The 20,331-nt window shown below is 40.0% G+C and overlaps 1 long non-coding RNA gene across 1 annotated transcript in view; it reads left to right on the plus strand.

Moving 5' to 3' along the window:
- LOC307028307 overlaps positions 1-20,331 on the plus strand; it is a 378,320-nt gene that overhangs the window by 341,982 nt on the left and 16,007 nt on the right. The gene's annotated exons all lie outside the window — the stretch shown is intronic.

The raw sequence follows: 20,331 nt of genomic DNA on the forward strand, positions 1-20,331 counted from the left end.
TGAGTAAAAGTAGAAGTACTCAGATCTTGTACTTGACTAAAAGTAATAGTCCCAGAGTGTAGGAATACTCTGTTACAGTAAAAGTCCTGCATTCAAAATGTTCCTCAAGTAAAAGTAGAAAAGTATTATCATCAAAATATAGTGAAAGTAGCGACAGTAAAAGTAGTCATTGTGCAGATTGGTCCATTTCAGAATAATAGATATGATATGTTTTATAATGATTGATCATGAAAGTGTTCTCAAAGCTGCTAAAGGTGCAGCTAGTTTGAATGACTTTGTATACTGCAGGGTAGCTTGTGGATTTACTCCAGGTGGAACTAAAGTCTGATTTAACACTTGATTATATTTCACTTAATTAATCCAGATCTGTGAAGTAACTAAAGGTATTAAATACATGTAGTGGAGTCAAAGTACACCATGTACCTCTGAACTGTAGTGGAGTAGAAGAACAAAGTAGCAACACATTGAAATACTTAAATAAAGTACAAGTATCTCAAAATTGTGCCCAAGTATAGTACTTGTTGAGTTTATGAACTTAGTTACTTTACACCATGTGGTTATAAAGATAAAAAGACTTAAGCTTTGCACAGAGGCCTGAAAATACATTTTCAAAATGCTCAACAGTGCTGCCAAAATTATAAACTGACTGCTCCACAATTTGAAATAAATGCTTTTACATATTTCTATTATGTGACTCTTTGGCGTTTCTGTTATTATTAACACTGCTGCTTTAGTTGTTCTGACTGCTAAAATCCTCTGTCATTCCGTGGGGTGGGGGAGCCGGGGGCTCGGATCCTTGTCACCTTTTTCATACCTGATGAGTTTGCATCCCTGTATGTTAAAAAGCCTCAGTCACCTTAATTCATGTAATAAAAACATCTCAGGTCAGTAACACTCAAAGCTAAATGTGCAATACCATGTTCAACTATGTTACTATTTATAATGTTATTGTTGTTACATCAGAAGATGTACATATTGAAATGATTTCTTAACTTACAGTAGGCTATTTTTTACAATGTGTGTTGGAAGGATTTATTAAATTACAATGAATATTGTCATTGTTGAAGGCTTTTAGAGAAGGGTGAACTATAAGCCTGAATTACATAAAATGTTATACCTAAAAACATAAAAGCCACAATAAATAAGTCACAATTATTATAGTTATTTTTACCTCCCGTATTGCTTTCAACCCACCAGCTTTTATGGTGTTGTTACGTCACTAACTGTAAGCTTGTCACATACAGTCTATGGTCACTCAGAGTAACCTACTGTTAATTTAGCTGCTGGAGAAGAAAGATCAGGGGGGGAGGGGGGGAGAGAGCTGTGGTTGATGGGCCATTAGTTGTGTAAATACACAACTGAAAGCTGCCGTTTCATTCAGACTGTTTAAAAAACTGTAACAACGGACTATTTTTCTTAGCGGATGCATGTGAATTTAAATCAATACATACAACTATTTTTTAAATCAATAAAAACATTTTCTAAATCCATAAAAGCATTTCAATTAATATTGGGAGTCATGTCGTTACTTTGTTGAGAATGTGGCCGTGTAATAAGCGGGATAATTTGCACCGACTTGTTCTTTATGGGGAAAATAACACCCTTCATCCAGATGAGGATCCCTCCGCTATACTTTGGGATCCTGATCGACCGACGAAACTCCATTAAAATATACATATTTTTGGTGAATTACTGAGTTTAGGCACGTTAATAACGTTTTAATGAAGTTGAATACAGTATATTCATATGTGTCAGTGATTTCATGTCAGATGATGATTAAATTAGGATTAAAAATCGAGAGCCGGGCTGCATTTCCTCCCGTTCGTTTTTTTCTAATAACAAAATTATTTTGTTAAATAACAACATGGTGATGTTTTGTAAATGATTACATGTCTCTTATTTAGCACAGTAGTATGATATCCGTGACATATGGATCTTAACAAAGTTCCGCTGTACATCCAGCATACTGTATCTGACTTTATTTCACATGAGCTCCAGTGTGGAACCCCACTGCACCCCCTGGTGGATCAAAGATTCATTGCAGCTGGCTTCATTATAATTACATTTATCTATCACGGGGGCGGTCTCAAGTCAAGCTGGAGGTTTTCCCTTGAGCGAGGGCAGATCACGTACCAATCACGGCCCTCGCGTTTCAAACTGTCTGAAATTAATCGCTACATCTGTAATGCTGCTGTAATTCCGATTACCGTAATCCACCTGCAGTATCTTGTTTGAAAACACAACAGTATAACCACTATTTCAGCCGTACTGATTTGTCGTCCAATACGACTTTCAATTTATGGTCCTAAACAATTTTTATCGTCCACAACTATTTTCAATGTAAACAAGCACGCTCGTGAACTGTCAACGGGGAGGGGGGCGGTGTTATGCCGTGTTCAACCCGGCATCACAGCAAGACGTGAACATGTGACAATTTACCATGCTGGGAGACGTGAAGATGTCACGATTTCGTCCCTTCAAACGTGACAGTTACACGGTATTGTTAACCCATGTTAACCAGTGGAGAAATAACCGGAAATGCCAAGCAAATGCTACCCCGACGTAATGATTTATTTTTTTAATAGTCACACTCGATTACGCCAATTTTCTTGTTTCCCCAGCTGGTCGACACCTCTTTTAGCAGAAACAAAGGCTACATTAATGTATTAAATCGATGTTAATCCATGCGTGTGGATCATAGGTGTGGCTGTGGAATTAACGGACGTGACGTTGTGCGATTGAGTTGCCAGGCAACAGCTTCGGTTCATGTTCATTTATATGAAAAAATAATACAATTCAATAACGTGCTTTAACCACCAGGTGTCCCTTCCTATCAGCTCTGCACCGTTATGGTGTAAATATAGCCTATCTACCAATTGGATCAAATATAAAAGTCAGCCGAATTAGTGTTGATACTGCCAGGAGACGTATTGTGTGAAAAGAAATGTAAGATGTTGTTTAATTGCTTATATATTTATGATCCACGTCACGTTTTCAGTTTTGGTGGCAGTTCTTCCTGTTTGTCTAGAAGTCTTCTCAGCAGGGCTCCATAAATAGAGAACTACGGCAGATATGTAATATTTAATGAGGCGAACCGTGTATTACAATGCCGTTATATGATGACTTTCAAAGAGAAAAGCAAGCACACTCGGAATAAAGTATTATTTTATTTTTTAAAAACTTTTTCAGATATCACATCAAATAAACACCAAATCCCAGCATGCATTGCGGCTAAACCATCCAATCATCGAGCTGAGGATCTTGCCTACGTCAGTTTCCGGTTTAGTTTATGACCGATGTATTTTGTTATACAAACATTCCTTCACATTTACATTTTAATTTGCTTTAAAGTATTTCGTGAGGCCTTCTAACGTGTTTTTAAATATAACTAAGGTTTTAGTTGAAGAGTTTGTAAATTAACATCAACCGAACCTCTTGCCTGGCAACTCAATCGCACAACGTCACGTCCGTTAATTCCACATCCACACGCATGGATTAACATCGATTTAATACATTAATGTAGCCTTTGTTTCTGCTAAAAGAGGTGTCGACCAGCTGGGGCAACAAGAACATCGGCGTAATAGAGTGTGACTATTACAAAATAAATCAATATTATATAAATATTGACAATAACAACCGAACGTCGGGGTAGCATTTGCTTGGCATTTCCGGTTATTTCTCCACTGGTTAACATGGGTTAACCTGTTAAACCCTGAGCCTGTTTTTTCAGCTTTCAGGCTCGAAAATGACATTCCCAGAACAAATGACCATATCTTCCCTTCTAAAAGGGTTAAATTAATAATCTTTTTTCTCAAAGTAATGATAAACCTGTCAGTTGGATGTAGAAAAGTCAAATTCAATATAGATGTTTTTTGTTTTAAAGAAAATTCAGATTGAACATGGTAAAAAACTGTAAACTATAGTGTCCGTCCAAAAGATATCTTGTACTTATAGTGAAAACTAAACTTGGATGATGGGTTAGTAGACTAAAAGCTTTAGGAATCCAAAGATACAACATATAATAAGTACCCTGTATCAATATTGATGCAAAACAAGTGATATTTGACCTTTTTAAACAGATTTAGCAAAAAGAAACCTCTTCTTGGGCCATTTGGGTGGATTTTTCATATCTCTGGCTCCCCCTGCTGGATGTGACATCTCTTTCTAACCGTCAGAGCCAATGGAATCGAGGGGAACTCCCACATAGTCCTTATTTGGTCATGTGTGTGTATTATATTGCCGCATAGCCAAGACCGGAAGCAGCAGCCACTCTGGTGGCTACCATTAGCAGCTAACTTTTGCTCTGCAATTTTTACATAAAAATGGAATTATGGATTATAAATAATTCCAATTATTGCCCAGGAACTTTATCAACCTATGGATTAACCGATTCAGCCGCATTTTTTCTCGTTTTAATGCCATTGAACACGTCTTTTGATCAGATTAACAGCTACGGTGAGACGATCTCCCTAGAAGCTACGTAAAGGTACGTGTTTTGATGTCTGTCTTTGCTTCCCCTGTCGCAAGTTCAGATCACTCAGTGATGATACTATATACCTAAATAATCTGTGGAACCTCAGCTTTAATCGGAGATCTTGTATGTGCAGCTACGATAAGTAATAAGGGTACTTTTATCTTGAGTTCTGTGCCAATGTCCGTTAGCATTTTTCGCTAAGGGGTCATTTAGATGCTTCTTATGAGACTTGTGTTTTGTTTTGGTAAAAATGGTTTATATCGTCAGTTAGTTGAGATTATTTCCGTTAATCTGGTATAACACATTAATAGGTTCTTAAATATTAAGATCCCCTGAGACACAGTGTCCTGAAAAAAAAAAACAGGGTCCCCGCCGGCGGGGACCTTGGGGCTTAACAGGTTTTAACAATATCGTATAACTGTTACGTTTGAAGGGACGAAATCGTGACATCTTCACGTCTCCCAGCATGGTAAATCGTCACATGTTCACGTTTTAGCGTGATATCGGGTTGGCCGTGTTATGCATGCCCACCGAGATATGCTTGCACCTCGCGGGAGCGCACAGCGTAAAGCCAGGCCCTCCCATTTGACATTCCTGCCCTCCCCCAATAAAAAGGTTTTTTATTATTTATAAAAAACAATAAAGAAAAAAGGATTTTTATTTTTTTTAATGTATTTTTATTTTTTTAAATGATAAACTATAAACTTTAAGGCTACGATGTATGTGATGTCAGATAGTAATATAAGAGTAATAAATAAAAAACAGGTATGAAATACTATATGACAGTAAAACAAGAATAGAGTTAAAGGGGAGTGATTTGTAAAATATCCAGAAAGAAAAAGAAAATCTGTTTACAGTTCTGTTTCATATGGGTGTTGAGAGATGTATCCATAGATCTCAAGTGCACCAGATTGATGCTTTTAACTTCAATATTTAAAAATAAATCTTCCCGGGAGAGCATGCCCCCGGACCCCCCTAGATGAGGTTAGGATCCCCCTTGAGGAGGTTAGGTCCACCCCCCACTTATAAAAATAGCACTTTACCCCTGCTTACACCTATATGCCGTGAGCTGAACAGTCGCGGAGTGTTGCAGTAGAAAATTGTAGCAAGCGCTACTGTAGCGCCGGTACATTAATGGGAAACTACATGTTTGAGCACCCTCTATGAAACGTCAAGCCACCCCACAGCACCTGTTGGGGCAGAACCTCTGCTCCGCGCCGTTCCTATATTAGCGGGTTCTCAAAAGAAGGAAAAATTCAAATCAGCCAGGATAAGGGTTAAACAATAATCAGTTTTAATGGTAAAACATACAATACATCTACCAATCACCTAATCACGAAGCACTCTGAAACAGCAGCTTCAAAATGTAGAATGCTCCGGGCCCAAGTTCTACCACCGCGTGAGCAGTGTTGAAAGTGTGCTGGTCCTACCCGGTCCTTCGTACCGGTAAGAGATTTCCAGGCGGTCCGGAGGACCGGGAAGAATTGATAGCTCCACCCGTGGAATTTATACTACGAAGGGCAGATATTTTGGTTTGGATTACTGGTCTGGGGGAAGCTCGCGAGTGTGTGTGTGTGTGTGTGTGTTTGTATACGTGTGTGTGTATGTGTATTTTTGCGTTTGTGCGTATTGTGTTTGTGTCCCGGGGAAAACACTAACGAGAAACACCGGCTGCTGTTATGCCTGCTGTGACCTCAAGTTACTCCGTTCTCCGCTTGTAATTATGCCGTTACAAGCTTCTAAGTTGTATTTATCATCTGAATTTGCCGAAACAAGTTTCATATTCTGAAAGCCAAGACTTTGTTTATTTAAAATCAAACAAAACACCCGAACCCCGAAAAACTATTTTTTTACGCAAATCCACGTTTATTTTGAAATGAGCCGTTGCGACTTCCGACTGATTTCGATAGAGCGGGTCACATATTAGCTTTTTCCCACTTGATCAGAACAGCGGGAGGAGAAAAGAATGGAGTGACTGAATGACAGCTAGAAAATTAGGCTACGTGGTAATTAAAGCAAAAATGCAAACGACGACTCTTCAGATGTTTAAGAGAAAGGAGAGAGATGAAGAAACTCAGAATGTGCTTAAAATTTGAAAAACAACGCCCACAGATGACACAGGTGATGATGCTTATTTAGCCCAGAGAATGGACATGAACATGGCCATGATGAATATAATAAGTTAGCTAACTAGCAAACTGTATATCTCTATATGGGGTGCCCAACCAGTCGATCCCCAGTCGATCTCGAGATGTCTAAAAGTAGAACAACAATATTCTGTTTTATCGTTAATGTCCTACAACAGGGTTGGCCAAACTTTTTGGTTCAGGGGCCACAATGATGTATCAATGTGACAGCCGGGCCGGGGGGCATTGTTTGGTTCCGTCTTGATTCATGTCGGGCTGAGGGTTGTTTTAATCTCATTCTCCCGCGCGCGGGGTGACGTCCACGCGCAGCTGCGACGACCAGGGAGGAAGGGACTTTTCGCGGCGCGCGCGGCGTGTGGACAGTGGGGGATAACATAAATAAAAATTGGATCGTTGTATTTTAGACTTTAAGGCTTTTTAAGATCAGCGCGGGAACCCTGGCTCATTTATACCAATATTGGACAGGCCACATTAAACACATCAACGGGGCGCATGTGGCCCGCGGGCCGTAGTTTGGCCACCTCCAGGCCCGGTTCTACGGGGGTGCATAAGGGTCCCAGTTGAATGTTAAGCACCCTCACTTGAAAAAGAGAAGGGAGTGAAAAATATTACATATACAATAACAATAATAATAATAATAATAATAATAATAATAATAATAATAGTAGTAGTAGTAATATGAAGAAGAAGAAGAAGAATATAGTTGAAAATAAAATAAACTGTAATTGTGTTCAAATATTGTGGTCAAATAACTATAGTTAATAACCCCCCCCCGTCAACGATCGCCGCCGTCTTGGTTAAAAAAAGGTTGGGCACCCCTGCTCTATATAGTCAATGGCTATTTTACTCAGAACACAACATGTACACAGCATACTATTTTAACATTAAATATTTTGCTTTGATATCTTCTATTTTAATCTGCACATTGTGGCATACATTTTATTTTATTAGTATTTTAATTTATGTAACCAATATTCTGAAAATTCAAAGAAAGACAGAGACTTGTACATTTTTGACTGTCTGCTGAATTTAGCTATACATCTTTATTCTAATTTATAACAGTTGAGGCCCAGAGGGAGGAAGAGGAGACTCAGCCAGAAGAAGTGGCAGCAGGTCCCTCAGAAGCCACCACAGGTGATGCTAGCCCTAATGCATACCCTTCTATATGGAAAGAAGAACAATATGAACAGTTCAAACAGAAAAATGAATGGATGTATGCTCACAATGGAAGGCTAGGCTGTACCCCATGCCATGATGTGAAGGATCTGGGTGTCATGGCCTCCCGTGGTGTTAATATTGCTATTCAGTGGGCTGATGGAAAGATAATCCCAGCTGCAGGGGCGGATCTAGACAAATATTCATGGGGTGGCAAGAGGGTGGCAGGAGAATTTGAGGGGTGGCATCCCCTGGCAGAAGTATATTCTGATTTAATCGCAGTCATATCAATCCATGTTAACTTGGAAATCCACAATATTGATATTTTAAAAAAATAACATTAGGTGAGATTATTGTAGCACATCAGTAAAGCCTTAAATATAAATATATAAGGTGGCACACGTAATTTAATGAATTTTAACTGAATGAGTTGGTTTAACTCTTAGACCAGCAGGGGTACCAAATATGCAGACTGCTGCAATAAGTACATTAACTGTCTCATCGATGTGTGTCTGTATGAATATGATAATATTAACAATCATATTATTCCTATCAGCTATCAATCACTGTTATGATTCACATATTCAGCGTTATTATTAAATCAACTATATTTTTTTGGAGGAGTTAATGATGAACGTTCCTCAAGATGCTTGCTCACCCTCCTTCAAATTTGAAAGACCAGTAATTACTATCATAATTCAAAAGAATCAAAGGAACAGTTCCGCGCCACACAACTTCATTGCAAACAGTTACAACCTTGACTTTACATCAGAAAGAACAAACATTAAAGAAATGACTAACTGCATCAGTTAGGGTTAAAAAAAACTGTATTCAGCTAAAACATACATCGCTGCAGTTATTATCCAGTGGAATGCCCGTACCTACTGGCCTAGTTAAATCAAAGTGGTTACTTTTTTTTGGCTGGGCAGTGAAGTTTTACACACCGTCTTAATTGACTTTCTCAGGACTTGAAACTGTTTGGGCAGACCCCCGCAAAGAAGGAACATATATTTACACATGTAAGGTCATCATCTTACATAGTTTATTATTCTCATCGACTCATCCGTGAGCAGAGCATCAAGTTGGCATGCCTATAACAGCTGAATGTGGCGATTACCATCTTGATCAGCAAAACGCCACACAAACTTATTAAGATTTAAAGCTATGGTGCGTTTGATTCAATGCTGAGTACAGCCAAACTTGACAGGCTCTTCTTTGTCATAGTAGACCGCAAACAGTTGCGGCGCCAGAGTATTTGTGTTGGGTAATCTATGGTAGGGCTAACCCATACAGTGGTGGGGCTCAAGTCAGTATTTGCAATGTAATTACATACAGGCTCCCCTTGACAGTGAAACGCCACGCGTGATGTTTATATTATTTCCCTGTCTCAATCGAAATTGAACTGTATGAAATAAAAAGGCACATTTGTCTTGTAGTAATTAAAAAGGGCGACCTGGAGCCAATCCTGCAATTTCCCCACAGGTGAAAGAGTTGAAAACCCAACCCCTGCAGGGGGGTCTGGGGGGATTGTCCCCCAGGACATTTTTTGAAATACTAACAGCAAATACACATTCTGGTGCTCTCTTAAGAATAAAAATAAATAAATATATATTACTACACAACGTATTTTAAAAAATGAATGTCATTTTAGTTTTCTGTTACTTTGTTCTGAAAGCTGAACATGCTGCTCCTCACAGAGAGGAGAGGGAAGAGGCTGTGTGAATTACTTTACATTGTGGATAAGGGTGGATAGCCCCCATTGTTCTGTGTGTCAAAATGAAAGACAGCCCTATCAATCATCAAACCGTGGGGGTCTTATAGTTGTACCGATGTATATCGAGATGTACAACAGCAAAAGTATTCTCCGTCGGGACTTCCTGCAACAACACCACGCTGTTATCTTGATTCTAATTGGCCAGAAGACATTATCAAAGATGTTCTATTGAGAAGACGATCACTACGTGACAAAAGTTTTCAAAACCGTTTCTAGTCTTCGGTATTTCCAGACAAGTGGCTACTGAAATCAATCTTACTAACTGCTGTCTGTGCAATTTACTCCGCACGAGTTGGCAGACTTTATTTTGCTTACTTTAACATCATTTTTCATGGTGGGGCTAAGCCATTTATTGGTATGGCTGTAGCCTACCCCAGCCATACCCTGACCGCAAATACCTCATTCCTTCCGTCTACTTGTATCCGAAATGCTTCTCGTTTTGCGCTGTCCTCCCGTTCAAATGAAATTCCGCCAATCATATTTCCAAGCTCGCGCCAGGGGGGGGGAGGGGTTACAAGGCTCGCGTCTTGTGCTGCATTCACTTGCACTCGGACATTAGAGATTTTCTCTCATAAATGTCCGATGAGCCACAACTTTTCTTTCAAAACAAAGCTGCCAAATGGGGTGGCAGCTGGGGTGGCAAGGCATTTTTCTGAGGTGGCAGCTGCCACCCCGTGCCACCCCGTAGAACCGCCACTGCCCAGCTGGTCCATCAAGGGATGTCCAGCTTTCATCACTGCGCAAAAAAATCCGTGAACACAAGAACTCTGCAGCACATAATGAAGCAGTCAAGATTATTCAGACAGCAAATAAAGATATTCTTCTGAACATGAACGCGAGTAGTCAGGAGTCTGTGTTTGAGTCTACTGCCAAGGTATTCATGACAACCTATTATGTGGCCAAGAACAACAAGCCTTTCACAGACTTTGAGATTCTGATTGACCTGCAGCATGCAAATTCTGCTGATTTGGGGCGTGTTTTGCATAGCAAAACTGTCTGTGTTGACATAATTGAGCATGTGTCATCACAGATGAAAAAGGAACTTCTAAAAAAGATAATAGAGACCAAGAGCAAAATCACAGTATTGGCTGATGAGTCAACCAGTGTTGGGCACAAATCAACACTAATTGTGTTCCTGAAGGCTAGTGTTGATGGAGACATGGAGCCCATTGCCTTTCCGTTGGACCTGGTTGAGCTGGATAGTATGTCTGCTGCTCATATCAAGGAACAGATTATGGGTTGCTTGCTTAAAAATGGCTTTACTGTTGAGTTGCTGAGAGAAATCCTCATTGGATTTTGCAGTGATGGGGCCAGTGTCATGCTGGGAGTGAAGTCAGGTGTTGGGAAGTTGCTCCAGGATGACTTCCCAGGCATCATACTATGGCACTGCCTTAATCACAGACTGGAGCTTGCTGTTGACCAGGGACTGGATGTGACAGGGGGAACAAAGGACTTCCAGGCATTCATGGACAGCCTATATTCATTATATAGCCAGTCACCAAAAAACATGCGGCAGCTGAGTGAATTTGCTCACAACCTGGACATCGCCCTCAGGAGGATTGGAAAAGTGTTCAGTGTTCGCTGGGTAGCTTCTTCATGGAGGGCAGTCTCTGCAGTTTGGTAGTCTTATCCAGTCTTGGCACAACATTTCCGTGAGGCATCAGAGGATGATACAAGGGACAGCAGAGAGAGGGCCAAATTCAAAGGTCTGCTTTCTAAGTTGTGCTGCATCAACTTCCTGAAAAGTCTTGCACTGATGGCAGATGTTCTGACTGAACTTAAGAACTTGTCAGAAATTCTTCAGAACAGGAAGACCACACTCCCAAAGGCCCATGACATCATGACGACTTATGTCAAACGCATAGAAAGTTTCAATCGCTACCCAGGACAACATGCAGTTGATGCCAGTCAGGCAGAGGAAGTGATGGAATTCAAGGGAGAGGATTTAAGAGTTGGCAGGTCTCCCATCATTGACTCTGCTCAGTTCATCCAAGCAGTGGCAGACAATATGAAAGAAAGACTCTTCACAACCACAGCAAACAGAGCAAAGGCCAGTGTTGCAGCCAACCGAAAAGAGGCTTATAACAGCCTTATCAATCAAATGGCAGTCCTCAACCCTGACAACTGGGACCATGACAATCCTCGATTTGGAGATAATGAGGTGAGGGCTTTGTGTGATGTCCTACATGTGAACCAACAATAGGCCCATCTTGGATTCACAGAATACAAGGCCAGTGGAGGAAGAAACATTCCCAACAAAATGAAGAAGTTGCTCATGGCAGTGGCACTGTCTCCAAGCAATGCTGACTGTGAACGGGGGTTCAGCACAATGAATAACATCATAACTGAGTATAGGAGCAAACTTACAACAACAAATGCAGCAAATCTCCTCTTCATCAGCTCTGTGGGACCACAATGCAGACAGTGGGATCCACTGCCTTATGTGAAGACCTGGCTGGGCAAAGGAAGAAGAGCAGACCACTCAACAAGCTGCATGGCTCGCCGGTACACAGAAGAGGAGAGCTACTTCAGCCCTCTGTGGAAAATGTGGAAAAGTGTGTAGTTTACCTCCCTCAACATGCCTTGCTAATGGTCTGTTAAGTTTTGACACAAGTTGTATGCACAATTGAAAATAAATAATTGACTATACATATTGTCAAGTGTTTCTAATTTCTACCCCATAAAGACATTAAAAATGTGAAGTTTGTGTTCAGAGATGCATGAAGCTGGGGGCGGGAGGAGAACAATATGAACCAATGAAGGTCGGGGTAGCATTATAGTACCTGCAAGAAATTCAAACCACTTTCACCCCTGCGCGTGAGACACGTCTCAGGAACGGCTAGTCAAAAACAAGAGCGCCGATCTTCAAAATGATCACAACATTTATACACAGGTGGGGAGGAGTTTTATCGCTTGCTCCTTCCTAGCTATTTGTTATTGGCGGGTTCACTTCTGAGCGAGCTAGCCACTGAGTTGGCAGTGTTCCATTGGTCGGTTTCACTTCTGGGCGGGACCCCAGGCAGTGAGTCAGCAGTTTGTTGATTCCATCTGTTGCTTCTGTGCGTGTGTGTGTATGTGTGTGTGTTTCTGTCCCTCTGCCCTCAGGCAGTCCCCAACAATGATTTGGAGTAGTATAATTTTACAGACAGAGACTCTTTAACATAAATGAACACATATCTTATCATGTAGCTTATCACACAACAGTCACCTGTTTTTCTTTATGAAAGCCATACTTGTAAATATCCAAATGCCATCGTCCCATGACGGCCACAGAATCAGTCAACCAACAGAAGTTAACTGTTCCCATGCCCTAAGGTCTTCCCTGACCTTCTTCTCACCTAAAAGTCAGCTATCTGGAATGAAAACATTTAAAAATGAGAACAAAGGACTATGGTCTCGTTTAACTGTGTGACTCAATTCTCAAGGCCTGCAGGATGTGCATCATTAACTAACAAGAATTTAACTGCATTATATCTAAGGAAAATGTCTCTGGCAATTCCCCTGTTAATTGCAAGGACTATTGATAACCCTAGGGGCCTCTTCTTGGTATCTGCTAGGCAGAAGTCACTCAATGCAGAAATCACAAGTTTAACACACATTCTATATAAGGTGACATTAAAATGAATATACCACAATTACACTGTATAAAACTTTCTGCCATAACACGTTTACTTTAATACTTCAAATAATTCAAATAATACTTCACACCCCCAAAAGAAAATCTCTGGCGCCGATACTGGCCGTGGCACATGGCGGTTTTGTGTGCCCTCCCATGAAAGTCATATGCCCTCTCTGTAGATTTGTTCTGGCGCCGGGTCTGTGTCTTACGCAGACGAGCTAGGAGTTTTCTAGCATGTGGGCTACCAATAAAGACACACGTAATTGTGACTGTCATTCTTTGCTACTGTGTCTGTCCCCCTTCATTAAACCTTTGGGAACAGAACACAACTTTTCATGCGTCAGGAACCTGTGTGGAGAAATCTGATACCCACCCCTCTAGTCTACGCTCAAGGGCTTTTGGGCCCTCAGGTGTTTGACCCACCATTGGTAGGCTGCTTGGAGCCTGTTGGTGGGGTGTCTTAAAACAACAGCTGTCTGTGAACAGTTTTTCTAACTTAGTTGCAGACCTCCTATCTGCCAGTGCCGCTTCAGAATCGTAATACTTGGCCTGTGTCAACAAAATAAACCCCAACATCTTCAGGTGAACTAAATAACATATTTCAATAGCTCTGAATTTCTGACAACCATCTGTGTTATTTTTAAATGAAATCCTTGAGATCCTATTTAAAATTTAAATATAATATGAATTGCTAATGTTTCTGGTAATGGAACACACTAATGTTATGGATTAAAAACAACTAAAATCATGATATTGACTAAGTGAATAATTTCCTGGTGATACTGCTTCTACCTGTCAGTGCTTAGATATTATCAAGATGAAAAAATGAATACAGAAATCCAACATACTGTCATCAAATGTCTTTCTATTATGAATTTAAATTAAATGTACATCCCAATAATGATCTAAACCAAAAAGTCTATGGCTTTTACTTCTTTACCAGGCTAGTTACAAGATGTTGTCTAAATTAAATTCTATCTCATTACATTACTATGCTTTAACTTAACTGTAATATGTTCTTTCTACATTTCAAACCTCAGTTACTTTAATACCTGTTGAAATATTACAAAATTGTTTCATTATCACAGGTCAACTTCTCTGGTATTCCCATTCTGGAATTACACCTCTCACAGTAGCCCCTTGGCCACTGATTCTGCATCTGTGTTACCTGTTATAACTCAATCAATATTAGAAACATGTCAAAATTCATCAAACAGTATCTTATCCCCAGATATGGAGCAGGTCAATTCTAAAACTGTCAATCAATTGTCAGATTGAACCTCCGAGTTGGGGCGGCAGGTTTCTTCCAGTCCCTAAATGAAAAAATCCCACACTCCCCCATTTTACACATGTACACATGTGTAACAAAATCCTGTATGGGAAGAAAACCTTCACGTAACCAGTGGTTATAAGAAAATACCAAACATCATTCACAAAAGTACATCTATTATTTTTCACAGTAAACACTCCAGTGAAAATAAGTGTTTCTCTCCATCCGGCAGTCCTAAAAGAAACAGAATCTTTAGATTTTAGTTTGAGCTTCACATTCTGTCAACCGCCACTGCCTGCGGGAATAAGAAACGGGTCACATGTGCGGTTTCCCCCTTTTGTGGAATTTTAGGTAACCTCTTGTTTCCCTTGGAGCTCCAGAATAATATGTTTGTCCAAAAACATGCTCGGTTAGTTATTGTTTTAGAATCATGCAGCTGCACTGATCACATGCAGACATACATTCACACTCACACTGTCAGGTTGTAAAGTCAAGTTTGGTCAGCCCCAGAGTCAGTCATTGACAGTGCTTTTCTCAAGTCACACTATCAGTCAGGGTCAAAGGTCATTTGGCCTCAGTTTTATTGGCCATGTGTCGTGCTCTGCAGAGACTTTGATATTTCAGCACAGGCCCGTATCCTCTGTCTACAAAAATCTGTCATATATGGAGCGCCATCATTTATTACTTCGTGATTACAACTTTAATTGTCAGATATCTCTAACTTGTCATCGGGACGGTTGCTTCCCACATTTCCTGCAACTTGGTACAAAACTCACTTCCTTATAGAGAGCCGCAGTGACGCGTCCTTAAACCCGGAAGTAAACTTCTTCCGGTTCCTTCGTCTAAAACGCAATGCAATTTCTCCATAGGATTTTGGAAGATAGCTCGAAATAAGGTCTGTGGTTGACACATATTTAAGAGATGGATCACGTTTTGTTCAGCCGGATAATATCCACATGTCAACCCTACTTTTATAATTTTTGAATAATAAATCTAGTCGGCAAAAGCAAAATGCTAACGTTATGCTATAAACGAACTACAAGCCAGTACAGCAGCAGGGTCGCACGACTTCAACGTCACGCCAACTTAAGATCGTTTCAACTGACTTGCACTGAAACTGCACTTTGAAAACTTTAAATATATTAACATTTTAAACTGTATACCCCAGTTATCTAGGCCCGTTTTGTTTAATGTATACCATGTTTATCTAGGCCCTTTTTGTTTTATGTATACATGTCACACTGTGGGAAACGATATTTCGATATTTCTGGATGTATAACACATGTAGAATTTTTGACAACAAAGCTGAATTTGACTTTCGCGTGCTTGCATATTTTAACAAAGCTTTTCATTTTAGCCACACTGAATTTAACTAGAAGTCATGGCTGTGTCAATTACCAGTCTGATATCGTTTTACAAAGATGACAAGAAGAGTGTAGATAGAGGAGAGAACCACTACAAGTCAGGACACGTAACAGTGCAGCCTAGATGAAGGTGTGCTTACCGGTGTTGTCAGGGCTTTATATTAGGCAAGGCAAGTTTATTTATATAGCACTTTTCAACACAAGGCAATTCAAAGTGCTTTACAAAAAATGAAAGACATTAAGAAAATGGCATTTAAAATCAGTCATTAAAAAGAAAAGCTAATAAAAGAAACATTAAAAGAAAAAATACATGGATAAAAGTTACAGTACAGTCTAAGATATTAATAGTTCAATTAAGAGCAGCGACAAAAAGAAAAGTCTTCAGCCTTGATTTAAAAGTAGTCAGAGTTGCAGCGGACCTGCAGGTTTCTGGGAGTTTGTTCCAGATATTTGGAGGATAATAACTGTACGCTGCTTTAACATGTTTAGTTCTGACTCTGGGGACAGAAAGCTGACCAGTCCCTGAAGACCTGAGAGATCTGGATGGTTCATCATTTAGCAGGAGGTCAGAAATGCATTTTGGTCCTAAACCATTCAGTGCTTTATAAACAGCAGCAGTATTTTGAAATCTATTCTTTGACACACAGGAAACCAGTGTAAAGACTTCAGAACAGGAGTGATGTGATCCACTTTCTTAGTGTTAGTGAGGAACCAGAGTAAAGACTTCAGAACAGGAGTGATGTGATCCACTTTCTTAGTGTTAGTGAGGACTCGAGCAGCGGTGTTCTGAATCAGCTGCAGCTTTCTAATAGATTTTTTAGTGAGACCTGTGAAGACACCATTGCAGTAGTCCAGTCTACTGAAGATAAAAGCATGGACAAGTTTTTCCAAATCCTGCTGTGGCTTTAGTCTTTTAATCCTAGATATGTTCTTTAGGTGATAGTAAGCTGATTTAATAACTGTTTTAATGTGACTGTTGAAACCAATAACTAATTTAACCCGCTGACAAGAGAGCCTACCTCCGTAGATCGTGACTGGCTGAGGGACAGACTCGGGGGCAGGTTCTCAGGAATTTCTTGGCTTCTCTCCCCCGAGCCAGAAGAGGAACACTACAGCTTGGAAACACTTACTGTTCCTGAAATTATCAAATCTGTTGGGCATCAGGGACCTGAGGCAATTGTGGCAAGCATGGCATTGTCTGAAGAGCAACAGAGGGCAATTCAGGTGGCTACCACTGGTCAGCGAACCAACCCAAACTGGCATTTGTTCAGGAAAGGAAGGTTGACTGCCAGCAACTTTGGAGCTGTCCTGAGGTCAAAGCGTGTGACTGCTTCCTTTATTGCCAGGGTGCTAAGGCAACAACAGGCCCTTGATGGTGTTTTGTCTGTACAGTGGGGGACTTTGAATGAATGTGAGGGCGTCAGGGCATTCACCACTGCAACTCAGATGCAGGTCCATGAGTCAGATTTGTGGCTCTCCCAATCAGGAATGTTGGGGGCATCTCCAGATGGTCTGGTAGGGTCTTCCGCTGTGCTTGAGGTAAAGTGTCCCTACGGAGCAAGGGAAATGACAATTAGTGAAGCATTGCAAATCAAGGGCTTCTTTGTCAGTAAGGAAGGAGAAACATTCAGCCTGCGTGAGGAACATCCTTACTGGCACCAAGTGCAAGGTCAGCTTCACCTCACTGCAAGAAAGAAGAAGAAATAATCAAATTGTGAATTGTTTTTAATTTACATTTACTCGCCTTTGCAATGTTGTGGTTGTTAGAGTGTTAGGTTTTCTGTAAACTCGTCTGTTGGGAAGATATAAAATATAGTTTCATGGAAGTCACACCGTCACATATACTGTAAGAGCATTAAGACATACAGTACATAGGCTAAAACAAAACATCTAAAGATATAACCTTGCACTTTGATAAGCCTCGTGAACATTTTCACTATTTTGACATTTTTATAGATGAAAATTGAACTAAAGAAATAAATGGTAGATTAATCCATATTGAAAATAGGTGTCAGCTGCTACACTAATTATAATAGTTATATTTCTTAATTAATTAAGATAAGATATTACTGTATTGATCCCAATTTGGGAAATGTTTGTGTTGCAGCAGCATAACAAGAAAAACAAAATATAAGTTATTATATATACAAAAGTATGTGAGGGATGGAATATTAAATTGAATATAAATGTAAAATGTACATGTGATTTTACGTCCAAGAGAAGCTATGGAGCAGAGAGTTCTCTGCCAGCCAGAGGTGATTTGTTATTAGTTCAATATGTCAAACTGATTTCCCTGACTACAATCTTTAGTTACATGGTGAAACGCTATGCTGCTTGTACTAATAAGACTTATCATATAAGCCACACAGGTTTGAATAGGATGTATTCATTATCTTTACTTGTGTTGCGGTCTTTTCAGCAGCGCCATCTCTATAACGGCGATACAGTCACTACCCATTATTTACATTTCACCGTGACATGGACAAAAATGTAACGTCAGCTTACCTCATGGCACGAATCCAGACTCTCCTTTGGAAAACATTGGCCGGGAAACGATAGAACAAGCACGTTTCATGCGAAGACCTGTGGCTGCAACCCGGAGCAAAGCAACAAACCATTGCGTAGCTAACTAGTAGCGCTAGCTTTAGCTAACGTTAGCCAACGAAACGAACTGCCGAGTAAAATTGGAAAACACTGGTAATTAATTATTCTATAATTTGTAAAACTACGGTGTTAAAAACGACAATTTCAAAAATACAGATTCTAATGGTCAGATATAGATATACAGATACTAAAGATAGGCAGGTACTTGCTTTTAAGCAGAACACAGGGGAAAACAAACTTAGCGGGAGTGTTTACGTGTTCGGCGTAATGACGTACAACGGCCTCGACAATTTCTGTAGTCCTATTCAGCCATTCGGTAACAACCATCGTTTTTCAGACACGTAAACCCTTCAAAAATCAGTGGGGTCACTGCTGATGTATTTAATGTCGTAGAACAAAACGTCAATTACCTCTTAAATTTGTGTCAACCACAGACCTTATTTCGAGCTATTTTCCAAAACCCTATGGAAAAAATGCATTGCTTTTTGAGGAAGGAACCGGAAGTGCTAAAAATGCTAACTTACTTCCGGGTTTTACGACGCGTCACTGCGGCTCTCTATAGTACTACTACTAGGGATGTAACGATATACCGAATATTGCGGTATCGCGGTAAATAAACTTCCCAATACCGTTGTGAGACTGACAAAATCTACCGCGATTTTCAAAAAAAATTAGTTAAAAAAATATATATTATTTTTTGTAAACACTTTTTTTTTTTTAAACCTTTATTTAACCAGGTGGTCCCATTGAGATCATCGATCTCTTTTTCAAGAGATACCTGTCTAACATGGCAGCAAGTAGGTTACAACATTAAAATAAAACAACAGATAACACAAAAGGACATCGTATTTACAGGGCTACATTTAAACACCTAGAGACATTGACAAGTATCAAACATATATTTATATCTCGCCCTGTCAATAAGCCTGGCGTTAGACTTTTTCGCTGTCCGTCATTTCGACAGACAGGATCATAAAATATCCGTCATAATCCCTTATTACCCGTCGGGTCTGAAAAGTTCACGATAGAGCATGCTCGTGAACTGTCAACGGGGGGGGGGGGGCGGTGTTATGCCGTGTGTGCATGCACCTCGCGGGACGCGCACAGCGTAAAGCAAGACCTCCCAGACATGTATTGATCTGTACGGCAAAGTACGGTTTGGAAACGATATCATTTCCTTTTGGAGGGCATGCATAACACGGCATAACACCAGAGCCTCGCTGCGGGGAAACGTTGGTGCTGTTCCGAGTTTGTTCTAATCTGTCAAAATGACAGACTGCTTTCAGATTTTTCCGTCATTGTTAAATAAAATATTCGGTTAACGCGACCACTGCTGTCCCAGCAACATCAGTACCAAGTGAGAGAGTTTTTTCCAGAGCAGGGGATATTGTAAATGCCCAAACATCCCAGCTTATAAATACCTGGAAATGTGGACATTCTCATATTCCTAAAAACCTGTCTGATGATGCTGAGTGAGTGACTAGTGAGTTTGAGTTGAGTTACTTGAAAAACTAAAGTGAAACTTGATTTATTTTATTGCAGGGTCTGATTATTAAATGTCCTTGTTTATTTGTGAGATGCAGTGGCATAAAGAAAATGCTTACTTTGTTTGGTAGTACCAGTAGGTACAAAAACACTGGTTTTCTTGTTCCAGTCTGTTACTGTCACTTTGTTTTTGACACTTTAAAATACTGCTATCCTACAAAAATGCTGTAAAAATCAGATTTATTATGTAATAAAAAAACATTTTCCGAGTAAAAAAATGTTTTATTGAAAAAAAAAAAGTCAGATTTTTTTTCTTCTTCCATTTATTATTCAATATCGCGATAAATACCGTACCGTGGACTTGTTATCGCGATATTATCGTACCGTGAGTTTTTGGTATCGTTACATCCCTAACTACTACTGCAATTCATTTACACCT

The sequence above is a fragment of the Notothenia rossii genome, assembly GCF_949606895.1.
Source record: "Notothenia rossii genome assembly, chromosome: 2".
NCBI classification, from domain to species: Eukaryota; Metazoa; Chordata; class Actinopteri; order Perciformes; family Nototheniidae; genus Notothenia; species Notothenia rossii.